This window comes from Paralichthys olivaceus, chromosome 10 (assembly GCF_024713975.1).
Source record: "Paralichthys olivaceus isolate ysfri-2021 chromosome 10, ASM2471397v2, whole genome shotgun sequence".
Taxonomy (NCBI): Eukaryota; Metazoa; Chordata; class Actinopteri; order Pleuronectiformes; family Paralichthyidae; genus Paralichthys; species Paralichthys olivaceus.
In genome coordinates, this window is record NC_091102.1 from 11,470,733 (window position 1) to 11,482,434 (window position 11,702).

Sequence of the window (11,702 nt, forward strand, 5' to 3'; positions counted from 1 at the left end):
TCCCAACAGTCCCCTTAAATTCAATGCACCAAATTGCACACACTCATTGATATTAGATCCCTCTACTTGCTTGTTTTTTTCATCAGGATCCATGAATTATTCTCTGGGAAATCTGTGAATATGTAGAAAAAGAAAAAAAAGTCCTGGATTGGCCTCCTGATCCGCACCACATTTGAATGGGTTCTCTGCTGACCCATCTTTTCAAGATATTTCATGGTAGTTTGTGTACTGCTGCTAACTAATAGACAAACTCAGATAAAAGCATAACCCTTTCAGGAGAGTTAAGATCACTGAGGTGCACAGCGAGGTCAGAACACGAAGAAAGCTTCATCGCTACAAAAAGTTTTTTTTTTTCGCAATTTGCAATTCCTCTAAAAGATGAGAAAGTAATTTCCCACATGAGCAGTCAGCCTGAAATTCTTATATCCTGATATTCTGACCCCACACTTCACCCAATCCACCACTTGTTACTCTCAGAGAACTGCTGTGTTTTTTCACATATTCACGTTATGCTAATGACTGTGGGTTGAATTCAGTTCAGCTGAAATCAAAAGAGCAAGATAAAGAAATCCAGCAATAGTATTGAGGTTAGAAATGCAGTCATAATATTTTACTTGATTGAAGACTTGTTTTTGGTGTCAGATTCCTTCAGGTTTAATAATCTCTCACAGAGCAGCTCTGAATACCAGTGCTCTGCCATGGCAACCGAATGGTCGTCTTGTGAATAGGACACTTCTTTGAAGCTTAGAAAACCTTGATCATGTGTGAACTTTCAATTAACATGTTGCATCTCACAGTGTGGTCATTTGTGAGGTTGAGATGTAAAAAAAAAAAAAAAAAGTACAGAGTGCATTAGCCTCGCTCGAAGAGAAAGGCGGGTGTGATTTTGCCCGGGCTCCTTCCTGCTGAACATGTGACTGGAATGCATCGAGGCATTTGAAATATTTCAACATGTTTGCTGAATTGGGGCTATAGGGGATCACGCTGCAATGACCTTTTTTCATAAATCAAAGTAAAGCTTCGCTAACCACTGGCAATATTCACCACTTTCCTGTTCCACAGTCATTTTTAATAATAAAAATCAGATCAGTCATAGTGACAGTGACAAAGTGGCAGTTTATTCAACCTTTCATTCATTTCTGTCGTATGTTTTTCCTATGATGATTAACTCACTAATATGGAGAACCAAGTGAAGCTCCAACCACTTTAATTAAATATGTGGCATCCAAAGTATTATTAAAAGCATTAACACTTTCGTGACCAGATTTCTTTGGAAAATTGCCCTTTAGAGTGATTAAATTGACACAGTGTCCGTAAACAGGGATTTCTTCTCATGTGCCGTTCAGGGTTCACACATCCTACCACACTTTTATCAACTTAACTTCTATCTGCAGAAACAAATATTACATCTTCCTTGAATCTGGGTCACTCTCGCAGAGGAGGAACCTCATTAAAATGGAATGGTAAGCATGAGTTCCCTATGATCATTATGGGGGTACTGTGGCAGATACTGTACGTGGCTCCTAACTGCCTCCCACCCACCGCTGTCCATCAATTATGGTGTCAGGTTTCTGTAAAATAATCAGCAGACACTTTTTTACCCATCATCTCACTAGATTTTGTTTCTTCGCCTCTGAGGCGCTATGTAACCAACGAGCTGAAGCGAAAGAAGGGAAAGATAATGGCAGGCGAACAATCTTCACACGCAGCCCTGACAGATCCTGCCTGAAGGATACAACAATCAAGACGTGAAAGTTGACACTAAGTAGTAGCAGAGACGAACAGCGGTCAAGAATAACCCAAATATCCCATTCCACTCACGTAACCTGGGATCATTATGATAGCGCTCATATATAATTTGTTGAACAAGCTTCTTAGACAATGACAGGATACATTTTGCGGCAAAAAACCCACACATCATGTCAACATTCATAGCAACAGAGCATATATTTAGCCCCTGCTTGTCCTGTGACATCGTCATGCCTGACACCCAATCTCGGCACCAAAAGCCACGACGGAAACTCAAAAAGAACCTAAAAATAACTGTCTCAAGTGACAAAAGATGAAGCATCATGACTCAAAGATGGGTGACCTACATGACTATCAATAAAATGTTCAGTGTGCTCCAATGCAACCTAATGACAAATTAGTCCATATCTCTGAAGTAGATCTATTGATAAATAGTGTAAAAGGGTAAAAGGCTGGAGATGGAGAAGAGTGACTTTTACCTTACACTTTTAAAACTTTCAAAATTAAAGCCACAATATTATCTTATTACATAACCACTTCTTATTGACTTATTATTAAGATGACAAAGTTGGCTTACTTTTTCCATCGCCATGCCTATTTATCATCCCTGAGTCAGGTCCTGTCAACGCTTTCACACTCATCAATCAAAAAAGACAAATTTCTATTTTCACTGCATTGTTCCACCTCACCCGGGTTGACTTGCGGCGACAAGCTGTGGCAAGGCAAAATAGCTTGACCCCTTGTTTAGTTCAGTGGGTATATATTCAGCTGCACTCCAGCACAAGGGCAAAGTCCACTTTACTTTTTTGTCACGTTCTGGCTAAGTATGCTGACCCATAATTCAGAGCTAACAATCCAGACCTGAGGCGAGTCCTGAATTCCCAACGACACGTCTCCAAAAGTTGTTGGTTCTAACACCAGAGGAGAATCTATATGTTGGTCAGTAACGTGGCTACAGTGATCAGGAATCATAAACTTGCAGAAATTAAACAAGTGTTATTGAAATAATCAAACCAAACTATAAATATACAGAGCATTTATTTTATATGTGTTTTACTCAATATCTTTAATAATCTCTGTCAAACTACAGTAGACATCCTAGCCCCTATTAAAACAAGACCTGTTAACACCTCTTCATAGGTTTATCATTGCGGAAAGGAAGTGGAAAAAATAAATGTACAAAATTGCTTGTCCATTACTTGTACATAAAAGACTCTTGACTTCTTATAATAATGGAGAAGCAAGAGCAAATTATTTCTGTCATTAGCACTGTCTGCTTCTGTCCTGCTAGCCACTTCAAATACCGGCTGTAAAAGGTTTTCTTCTTTTTTAAAGCAAAAGATCGTTGACATCAGAACTAACACTGTACCAACTACCACTGTCAACCCGCACATTGCAGAGCATCCTGCCTGTGCCATTCTCTTTAGTAATTTTCAACTAGTTTCTCTTGTGTCGCACATGCGTTCCTCTTCCAGCCCACCTGACATCCAACCCACCTAACATCTAAAATAAGTAATCGGTAATAGAAAAAGCCGAATGTTGACCAATCACTCCCGCAGAACTATAGGTCCATTTCAAAACCCCCCTTCATATCCAGAATCCTTGAAAAGGTGGTACTAACCCAACTTTAGCTGCGTGTGACAATAATAAAAAAACAGTACTGAAACCGCTATCCTTAAAATTACAAATGATTTATTGATGTCTGCCGATGCTGGAGATTGCTAAGTCTGGTTCTGCTAGAGGTTTCTTCCAGTTAATGAGGGAGTTTTTTCTCTGCACAGTCAGCAAAGTGCTTGCTCAGAGTGGAAACTTTTGGGTTTCTCTATAAATCTTTTATTATGTCATGATTAAGCCCTTAAAATTCAACTTAATTGATCTTATGCTTTTTGTGTGAAGAACCTTGTAACCTTGTTTAGATAAGTGCTATACAAATAAAGATATTATTAGTATTATTATTATATCTAAATATGTGATGGCTTGGTTTAATAATGACTCTGTTACCTCTCCCTGTCCGGTGCCTTGAATTACATACTGTATATCAAGTAGATACAGTTTACCGTATAAGCACGCTGCTGGCAATTTGCTTTGAGAGACATATATTCATGCAAGAAAAGGGCTGCTACGAAATGCTGTGTCACATAAACATAAACCATTCATAAAAGAACTCAATTCCATCTCCAACTAAACTGAGCAGTTAGAAGGGCACTCAAACCTCCGCCAAGGGCCAACAGTCCCATTGTCAAACCACATTTCAATTTACGAGATCTGGATTTTTATTTAGAAACATTGCCTGATATTTTTAAAATCAAGATCCATGAATTATTCTCTGTGAAAACAATGATAATTTGAAAAACATCATTTCACAATGTTGAAGGACAGTGGAAAAAAATTTCTTTTGGATTTGCCCCCTGATCTGGACAAAATCATGATGGTTACTATTTTGAGTCATGCCAACCCATCAAAAAGTTCCATGGATATCGGTTCGATAGTTTTCTCGTAATCCTGGTAACGAACACACACACAAAAGACAGACGAAAACATAGCCTCCTTGGTGAAGGTAAATAAATAGGCCATCATCAGGAACTCTCCACACACCATTAAACTGTGGTAAACTTGAGGTTGTCAGGTGCAAGGTTCAACTTGCTGATACACAACACTTTGGCTCACATTAATTAATAGGGCAGTCAAGACATATCCTCATTAACATTACACTGTGGTATGCAAGTGACCAACTGAAACACAAAGGTAGAGTAGTACTGAGGAGAAGCATTTGGTTGTGCTCTACAGTGGCTGAGGTAAAATCCTATTATTACTGAGATATCTCCAGACTGCCCACAGTGATTCATGTTAACTTAATTGTTTACTAAACATAAGCTCCTGTTATGCAAAATGTACCATGCTTGATAAATCACTGCTGCAGCACGAGTGCTGTAAATTTAGTAAGTCACATCATATTTAATCATCTTTAACTAAAACATATCACCATTGCATTGGTTTTTACTCGTGAAGGATTAAGTGTGGAGTCAGGTTTTCAATGAATGTTGTAATAATGTTTTAAAGTGCAGTGCCTGTTCTAAACCTGCCTGTTAGGAATAGACTGTTTACTTCAGAATGATTCCTCATCATTGGTGCGTCTTCATCAAACACTTCTACAACATAATGTCACTTTATATTCCTTGTACGTTGTCTGCAGACCTTTGTTATGAACAGTCTATTTTGCAGAGTGAAGTTGCAAAACTTTGTATTCATCCTACCTGGTTTATCTGCAATAAAGATTTCAGTCATTGTTTTCATGAAATAAAACAGAGTGCACCTGTTTACTAAATTTGTATTAATATATTGTCGCACAGCACTGCCTTCTCTGTGGTATTTACCATAGAGTGTGAAGTCAATAAAATGAACGGTTTGTGTACAGACAGATGTTTGTGGGATTAGTAGGTACATACTACCGTTAATTTGTATTTGACGCATTTCAGTCAGTCTTTTTTTTCCTGCATCTAATTTTACAGCAAGGCCACCCAGTGACAGCCCTGTAGCAGGTATGTGATTACATAACTGTAATTAAAAATTAGTGCAAAAGGTGGTCAAACAGCATCATCCAGTGGAGGAGGACCAAATGTGTCTTTACAGCAATTTACATACATTTTGGGAGTAATTTGGGATGTCAGTGTCTTTCTCTCTCTCTTTGGCAGTAATTAAAGTAAAATGTCTGTTCTACTCTGGTCGAAGAAGTAACTTCAAAAGAGCCTGTCAATGAAATAGTCTTGTCAGGCAAAGGCTGAGTCTTCTCATGCGTGTGACTAACAGCCATCTAGTGGTAAAATACAGTTAATACAAAGTTAGTGGTTGACATGACAGCAGGAGATTCATTCATTTGCTCTGCCACCTTAATCCTTTTCCTATTCATGAGGTGTTGTAGACAATTACACTGCGAGTGTGTAGAGACATGAAGTGCTAATGACTCAGCGGTTATCCTTTGGCCCTGTGGTTAATTCCACATCACAACGTCTTTCACACAACAAGTATTTCTACCTTGGGCTCGGAAGTTTGCACAAATATCAACTGTTACATATTGTTGCTCCTAGACAGCCAGCCCTCTGAAACAGTAGCTCACTGCTCCTGAGCCCCACACAGCGTAATGTTCATCCAGCTCCTCCTGCTATTCATTATTAATGTAAGAGAAACACTGGCTGCACACTGTCACATGGACTGAGACATCTGAAAAATGTCCTTGCAGGCAGCGACACACGCTTCATGATCCGTTTGACACACAACAGATCGCTTGTTACAGAACCAACCCAGGATTTACCATTGTACACATTTGTCATAGTTGTCATGGATACCTTGTCATTCACATTCATCTGCAGCTCACGTTGAAGGAATATGACACAATTTGCTCCCACACACTGTAAATCACGCATTTCTGTATTCTGCTGGATTGTATTCAACCATTAAAATCACTCGTCAGACTTATTGTTCTCATTGTTAAATTACTCTGGGCAATGTGAGAACTGCTGCTTCTCAAAATCATGCAAACAGGACAGTGGTTAAACTCAAGAATTGACTCTGCCAATAAAGATAGTGACATCTATCTATCTATCTATCTAGATAGATAGATAGATAAATATCACTATATACCTTTCTTCTCACTTTCTTCTCCCTATAAATCTATAAGTTTTTTATTATTCTTTCTTTTTTTAATTTATTTAACTTAAATTGATTTAATTTTACAAATGTATTCTTATTTCCAGGTACCGTCTTGTTATTCTACATATTTTTTATTTTAGATTATATATCTGTCAAAGAAGAGTTTAAATGAGAAATATATATAATAGATTAAAAGAATAGTCTTTGGATGAGTCTAAAAAAACTATTTAAATAGGAATGGTTTCTGTCATTGTATTAAGTGGAGTCAGTATATTAGTGACAGCGCACTTAGGTCAGATTTATGAGGATCCATTTTTAGATGTTTCTCTGAGGTATTTGGATTTGACTTTGAACCCTGCCCCCTTACAGCTGTCTTTAGGATTCTACCAGCGGGCTGTTCAATATCACGATCCCAAATCTGATACAGTATACGCCACTCTTCTAGCTTGACAGATCATCTTGCTCAGTTGGAAATTTACTTTTTGCGCACCTACAATCATTGGGTCGGATTTATTGGGTTGCCTTAGGCTGGAGAAACATAAATTCAGCTCTTGTGGAAAACCTGAATGTTTTACGAAACCTGGTCCACGTTCTGGGCCTGTTTTTTAGAATGTCTTTTGAGACTCTCTTTCTCATTTTCTCTCCTTCTTCCTCTCTCCCATATCTCTCTTACCCTGTACCTACCTACCTATGGAAGTGTGTTTTATTTTTAATAGTTTAGGTTTGTCGACAGTCAGAATTTTTTTAACATTTATTTGTTTTGTTGATTGGTGTTTGTCCTGTTAATGCAAAAACCAATATATACAATAATAATAAAAAAGAAAGAATCTAAAAAGTAAAACATATTTAAATTGGGAAAACGAGAAGTGCACCTACTACACACCCATCTGTCTGATAGTGTATTTGAAATATAAAATGATGAAATCCACATAACAGTGAAACATACTGGATGTCACGTCAAGGTTGATCCATTCTCTGGCTCCCTCACTTCTATTGGATTGTATGAGTGATGCCTCCGCAACAAACCCCCCAATGAAAAACATCCATCACTGTCACTTTACACTTGACGCAATCAACACTGAATAAGTGCATGGTAGTGGTTATGATTTGTCATTTACAGCTTTGACTGTTGGTTGGTGGTAATTACTACACACCTCGAATAAAAATTTGCCAATGCCATTAGCAGCTCCACAACATCACACACACACACATAGACATAAATAGAATTATAAATGTACTCACAGCTGAAAGTAAAATTGATGATTCTCTCTGCAGCCCACCTTCTAATACCAAGGTTTCTTTAATCCTGACATGTTTAAAAGTTTTATTTAAAATCAATTAGCAGGCGAGCCAGAGAGGGACACGGGAGCGGTCGCCTCTCACTCTGGTCCATCTCTTGATTGAATTTCCATCGTGGTGCAATTGTATCACCAGGGAACTCGGACTGCTGGGGGGAGGGGGGACACAGGTCGCCACACTCGACAGGGTTTCACTTCCTTTGCAGCCTGAGGGGGCCTCTATCAGCAGCTCTGTGAGGGCACTGAATTGACAGGCTGTTCACAAAGGCTCCAGAGAGCTCCCTAAAGAGAGACACAGAAATCCTGGTAATGTGTAGAGGCCTTTCACACACAAATACACCAAGATGCATGCACACAATCAATCCCATGTAATATACAATATAGAGATATATACACTCTGAACACACTTTTTTCCTCTGAATAGGTCGACGAGTTTCTTGCCGATGCTGCATGAAGAGAAGAAAAGTAAAGAGAGAAATATTCATGATAGATCTGATCACTGTGATGAGTTGAAAAAGGGACACTGGATACCGAACTCTGTTAACCTGAGAGCGATGCATAATTCAGAGCGGTCAGAGCTGAGTGTCAGGGGTAGCCTGTCCTCCATTCAATCAGTCATCAGGTTACACTGGTGCTTTTTACTGACAGGAGACCACTTTACTTCACAGTGAACCCCCAAACTACAAGACAAAAAAAAAATACAGAGAAAGACACTTTTAATGACTCTTACATAATGTGAAGTGTATATGAACACATTTTTCATCATTATTTTTTTCCATTTGATAGGTGCTAATATAACGTGCTACATGGTAACACCAAATTTTCATTAGTAGTGATGATGATGCCAAGACAGAGTAATGCCGTATTAAACAGCATTTGGGAGGAAAGAATTAAATATGTTTGGGCCCTGAAATGAAGCCACTTAATGCCCTGTCAAATCCCCCAATCCAATTTACTGATAGTGTTTACTTATTTGTGTCGTGAAGTGCAATAACGCCTAATATTTCAGAAATAATTATGCTCTTTCTGTGTGGCTCTGTAATAAGCATGTGGCCCCTCTGTGCCGAGTTTCATTTCTAGGCCCTCTTAAATTATTTCAGATAATTAGAGCAATTTGTTTGACAAGAGAAGATGGCGAACATGAAAAAATAAAGAGGAGAAAGTAACAGATAAGGGTTCAGCAACACTCCCACATAATTCTAACATTGTGTATTATTGCGATTTAAGTCATTGCTAAATATTTGAGGTAGAACCAGGTGTAACACCTCATGAGCTTCTGTGTTGTAGTGGTTGAATTCATTATGTTTGATCTGCATATGTTTTTTTAATAATAATCCCATTAAGGACCACAGACAAAATTATGAAATTAAAATGTTTTACATAAAACTTGGCTACAAATTTCACCCTTTAGCTTTTAACATGGCATGGGTGGAATCACTCTCTGAAATCAATGATATCATTACGATCCAGCTCACTCAGGCCAGTGTACTTTTTCATATTATTCAGCTTGTTGATATATTATAACACTCATATTTTACAAACATTTTATTTTATACTCCTACCTATATTTTGTATTTATGTTTTTTGTAACTGTCTGTATATAAATATTTATATTCTTGGCGGCAGCAACTGCAAGAAAAACCTAATTTCCTCAAATCAGCATTTCTGAGAATCAACTCAAAGCCAGAGGGCGCCAGATGCCTGACTGTGCAGAGGAAGAGAGAGAACACAGCACTGAGGAAGACTCTTCTTTGTTATGCTCTTCCTCCTCTCAGGTGTAAACAGGGTCAGGCCGAGCCCCACGACAGGAAGTCAGATATGAAAGAAAAAGACCAGGTTACAAAAACAACCTGTTAAACTGATGGACAGTTACTAACAATGTCTCTCTGATTTCAGATTACCAGTTACAACATATAGTGGATTTTGATGCTTTGCCAGAAGAGGGTGCTGCAGCTTCAGAAGCTGTTTTCAGACATGAACCCCAGAGAATCTCTGGACATTCTTCGGAGGAGCTGTATGTGAGAACGCAAACGTCCCGAGGCAGCCTTTCTGCAGAGTTTCTTTGGCCACTCCCCGAGTAAAAACTCCGGGGAATCTCCAACTGAACGGATGGTTTGAATTGTATTGATGAATTTCTCTTTGTTTGGGTTACCTGTCTGGACTCCTCCTTCCTGTTTCAGCAAAACACCTGAGCTGAGGGCGGAGCTTGATTTTACTCAGAGGCCCAAGAAAAGGACCAAACCATGAGCTCTGTCACCATGGGGGGGACGGTGGGGGGGCGCGGCACTCCCCTGTGTTTGTTTTTGGTTTGGTCAGTTTATATTTTGCCTTCTTTCACATTTTCCGGAGGTCTGTTAGTTGAGTTGACTTCTTGTTTTGCAAGACTTATTCATTAACTTTGTTAATTTTGTTTATAATGAGAAACACTTCGAAAAAAATAGTACAATTGATTTGCAAAGAAGACAAATGACAAATTGGTCTACTTGTAGCCCTGATCTTAGTTTTAGGAATGTTGCACATTAGCTTAAATCATCTGACACCTTGCTGTACAGGCTCAGAGTATTCATTCTAATAGATCTTCCTGAGACAAATTAATAGAGATTAATTAATCTTAACAAAAAATATCCGCCATTAAATAATGTAAGTCAAAATTCAACACTTAGCATTTCTGCCTACAGAGCTGTAAACAAATGAAAAAACATTTTAACATAAGAAAAGTCTTCAACTTCAGTAAACCCTGGTACAGTTCAATATGTCCTATGCAGCCTGTAAACCTGAGGATGGGTCAAAGCAGAGTGAAGGTTGAGTGTGAGTTCAGGAAATAATTTAGGTAAACCAAAATACCTTGAAAAAGACAAACACCTACAGTCAACAATGCACGTTTAAATGTCTGTAAAAATACTTGAAATATATTCATCTCTTCTTAGTGATGGAGAATCACAGAATCCCCAAAATGGGCGTCTATATTCTGCTGTTGTTCCACTGACAGATGTAATTATTATGAATTAATACGCTACATCCTCCCTCTGTCTACACTTCACCAAAACACTCTGCTGAGAAAATACACAATACTGGCTCAATAACACACTGCCATGACTTATACTGGGACACATAAGGATGGAAATATGAAGCATTCACTCAGCATTACAGGAAAAGGATATTTGTGTTGTTAGACTTTCTTTAACTAAACAAAGTTTTGGACGACCATTCCCAAAAATACATTTTCCAAATGTTACATTCACTTTCATCCTCATGAAGCAAGAGCATAGTTCCCTCCCCTCCGGATTTAGCATCCCCAGAACCAACTGTACCCCTCTTTATATACAGTCTATGCTGTACCCACACACACTTTTGACTCCATGAGCAGCTGGTGAACATGACAAGGATTTTTTCATCTGGGCCTCCAAAATCACTACAGTTTGACGTTGTGGCCACAAGATGGCAGTTTGTTTCAATTCTTTTTTTACGCTCCACCCTGAGTCATATTGAATCTCCTTTGAACCAGCTGAAAATTAAACAGTGCTTTCCTGTTGCTTCTTTTATGACCTATCAAATATGTTTTGTTCTGATTAGCATTTGGCAGATTTAACTTACATTACACAGCAGGGACTAATACAATGTGATATGTATAGTAGGGGCATTATGGGTGTTTGCCAAGACAGCTGTTTCTTTTATATGATCCTCTTAACTTCATCTGTTTCATTAACATTTGTGACATGTTTGAAAAATATAATTATTCCAGAGATACAGTGCATTTAAAAGGGGGTTTATATAAATACTGCAGCGATGGTGAACAGTGGCAGATCTAGGATTTTTCTAAATCAGGGGCCATAAAGGGGGCCACAATTTAAAACAAAAAAGCTATGGAAAAATGATATTGTTAGAATTGTTAGTAAGTGAATAAAGCCCCATTTGCTCTTGTCAAAAAACCCTCAAACACCAGCTAACATCTGCTTGTTGTCTGCCTGGATTCAATCAGCATTCATCCGTCTCGGATATCGTGTGGAA

At 38.4% G+C, this 11,702-nt stretch overlaps 1 long non-coding RNA gene across 1 annotated transcript; it reads right to left on the reverse strand.

Annotated features, from left to right (window-relative positions):
- Positions 1–7,642: 7,642 nt before the first annotated feature.
- LOC138411939 (uncharacterized) lies at positions 7,643–8,376 on the reverse strand. Its single transcript, XR_011244431.1, has 3 exons — positions 8,240–8,376; positions 8,102–8,140; positions 7,643–7,976 (listed from the first exon to the last, which is right to left on the reverse strand). It is a non-coding gene; the product is annotated as an uncharacterized lncRNA (long non-coding RNA).
- Positions 8,377–11,702: the final 3,326 nt, after the last annotated feature.